Source organism: Echinops telfairi, unplaced genomic scaffold (genome assembly GCF_000313985.2).
Source record: "Echinops telfairi isolate 266 unplaced genomic scaffold, ASM31398v2 ScPeMD7_7468;HRSCAF=8506_0, whole genome shotgun sequence".
Classification (NCBI taxonomy): domain Eukaryota; kingdom Metazoa; phylum Chordata; class Mammalia; order Afrosoricida; family Tenrecidae; genus Echinops; species Echinops telfairi.
Window position 1 is genome coordinate 88,190,429 of NW_022111369.1, and position 3,500 is coordinate 88,193,928.

A 3,500-nucleotide genomic window follows, 5' to 3' on the forward strand; every position below is an offset into this window, starting at 1 on the left:
AAAATCATAATTTCATTGTGATATATGCCTATGATATTATTACCATTTTTCCTTTTATTTTCCTATGTACACACATAACGAGCCCTGGCGGTATAGTAAGTTACATGTTGAGCGGCCAGCCACAAGGTCTCTGGTTAGCTGTTTTGCATGAAGATGAGGCCGTTTGCTCTCAGAAAGATTTAAATTTTCAGAAACCCAAGAAGCGGCTCTACTATGTTCTATGTGTAGGGTCACTGTAAGCCAGAGTAAACTTGATGGCTGTGGGTAAGCATGTACATTATTACTGAAAAGATAATATAAACTGAAGAATATAAGGGGAATCACTTTTTAAGAACTAAAAAATGCTTAAGGGTGGGTATCTTATCCTTATTGATGAGAAATAATTTGAAATTATTGTTCATAGTATAAAGTATATATTTATGAAAATTATATGCGTTTCAATTTTCTATGAAAAATTAGAAAGGTTATCATCAACTTGAAAATTTGTTTTACACTAACAAACATATCACCAGCATAATTTTTACTGTCTTTTTGTTGTTGTTGTAATCATTGCAATTATTTGAAGAACCACAATCAGAAAGATACCATAAAATAGATTCCTTATTTGAAGAAAGTATATGGGACTTACATAAAGACAAACGCATAATCTTAATGGTCTACTCTGTGTGTGTGTTCTTTGTGAGTAAACGTAATCAATTAAGAAGTCTATAAAATTCTATAAATACAATATTTCAAGTATTGTTGAAAATGGAATTATTACCTTCAAAAATATGTGAGGAAGTCCCATATCACCTGTAAATATGACTTATTGAGGAAGTAAGGTTTCCAGTTATTATGCTAATGAGGCAACGGCAGAATTGTTGTGATTATTAGGCACCTTCCAGACGGTTCTGATAGAAATCCTATGTACAGCAGAACTAAGCATCACCTAGTTCTATGTCATCCTGAGAATTGTACATGATGTGATTCCATTTTTGCAGCCAATGTGTCAGTCTACCATGTCAAGGACCCTCAATTTTTTGCTGCCCTCTACTGTACCAAGAATGATCCCTTTTTCCAGGGACCAGTCTCTTGTGACAACATGTCCAAAGTAAATGAAACGAAGTTTTAGTTTCCTTGTCTCTAAGGAACATTGTGTCTTTACTTCTTCCAAGATATATTTGTTTATTGTTTTGGCAGTTGTGAAATTTCCAATATTCTTCAGCAACACCACAATTCAAACACCTAGATTCTTCTTAAGTCTTCTTCATTCAATGTCCAATATTTACATACATACTAGGCAATTGAACATACCATGCTTGAGGTCAAGCACTCCTCAGTTCTTAAAGTAACATCTTTGTTTTGTAGCACTTTAAAAATGTCTTGTGCAGCAGATGTACACAATGTGGTGCATTGTTTGGTCTCATGACTATTGCTTCGATGACCATTGATTATGGCTTCAAGCAAGATAAAATCCTTGACAATTTCAAACATTTACCCATTTATCATAATGTTATCTATTGCTCTAAATTATGAAGATTTCGGTCTTCTTTACATTAAGTTGTAATTCATCCTAAAGGCTATAATTCTTGGTCTTCATCACAAGCACTTCAGTTCTCCTCACTTGCAGCAAGCAAGTTGTTTCATCTGCTATCACAGGTGGTTAATAAGCCTTCCTCTAAACTTGATGCCATATTATTCTTCATATGACCCAGTTTCTCTGGTTATTTGCTAAAAATACACATTGAGTAAATATGCTGAAAGGATACAATCTCGAATCACACCTTTTCTGATTTCAAACCATGAAGCATTCCCTCGTTCTGTCCTCAGCACTGCATATTGATCCATGTACAGGCTCTTCATGACCCAATTAGGTGTACTGGCATTCCCATGATTCTCAAGGCTATCCGTAGTTTGTTATAATCCACGTGGTTGAGTATCTTGACATAGTCAGTAAAACAGACGTAAACATCTTTCTGATATTCTCTTTCACTCAAGATTCATCTGACATCAGCAATGTTAGCCCTTGTTCCAATCATTTGAGCCTCTGGTTTGAGCCTCTGGCAGATCCTGAATCTGGTTTGAGCCGCTGGCAGGTCCCTGTCAATGTACTGTGGCAAACATCTTGGATGTTCTTCCCCAAAGTTTATTTTCATGTGATACTAAATATATTGTTCTACAATTTGAGCATTCTGTTGGTTCACCTTTCTTTAGAATGGATTCGAATATGGATCTTTTACAGTTACTTGACCAAGTAGCTGTGTTCCAAAATTCCTGTCATAGATGAATGAGTGCTTCCAGAAAAAAAGTGCCTTCATGGACGCCATGGTGTGGACCCACGCTGGCATCCTGCTGAAACATAAATACAGTTTCCTGGTGGGGTGTGTCTCCATTTTGGAAGTCATAGCTCAGGTTAGGTTCGAGGCCACCTTGCTGCACAGTCAGCTGGAGTGCAGGGAGCCCCTGTTCATCCCCATCCTGTCACTGTACATGGGCGCCCTCATGCACTGCACTACCCTGTGCCTGCGCTACTACAGGAACATCCACGACCACAGCGAGCCGGAGCTGGGGAGATGCCGCCATCAGGAGATGCTGAGCTTCTGGTGGCCCTTGGCCCTCATCCTGGCCACACACATAGAATCAGCAGGCCCATCGTCAACCTCTTCGTGTCCCATGACCTCAGCAGTAGTTCCGCAGCCAGGCGGTGGCGATCCTGACAGCAACGTACCCTGCGGGCCACATGCCATACGGCTGGCTGACAGAGATACGTGTCGCCTATGCTGCTTCCGACAAGAACAACCCCAGCAACAAGATGGTGAGTGCCAGCAACACGGTCACGGCGGCCCACATCAAGAAGTTCACTTTCGTCTGCATGGCCTTGTTGCTGACGTTCTTTTTTGTGATGTTCTGGACCCCCAACGTCTTCGAGAAAATCCTGATCAACATCATTGGTGTGGACTTCGCCTTCGCCCAGCTCTGCATCATCCCCCTTAGGATCTTGTCCTTCTTCCCGGTCCCAGTCATCGTGAGGGCCAACCTGACCGGTTGGCTGATGACACTGAAGAAGACCTTCGTGCTGGCCCCCAGCTCCTTGCTGCGCATCATCGTCCTCTTCACCAGCCTCCTGGCCCTGCCCTACATGGGGATCCACGGGGCCACTCTGGGCGTGGGGTCCCTGCTCGCGGGCTTCATGGGCGAGTCCACCATGGTCGCCATAGCCGCCGGCTATCTCTACCGGAAACAGAAAAAGAAGATGGAGAACGAGTCCGGCATGGAGGGAGAGGATTCGGCCATGACTGACATGCAGCTGGCGGAGGAGGTGAAGGACATTGTGGAGATGCGAGAAGAGAGCGAGTGAGGCGCCCCTGCAGGTGTCTGGGGGACAGAAGGACAACCCTCGGCTCCACCCCTTCTCTCCTTTGGCTTTTGGTTTTGCTTTTGTTTGGGGAATGAAAGAGGCCTTGGCGAGAGGCCTCATGTGAGTGCTCCGGCATACTGAGTATGCTCACAGGGACTGAGAC

General features: G+C 43.1%; 1 pseudogene; it reads left to right on the forward strand.

Annotated features, from left to right (window-relative positions):
• Positions 1–2,262: 2,262 nt before the first annotated feature.
• On the forward strand, positions 2,263–3,337 carry LOC101650236 (annotated as a pseudogene).
• Positions 3,338–3,500: the final 163 nt, after the last annotated feature.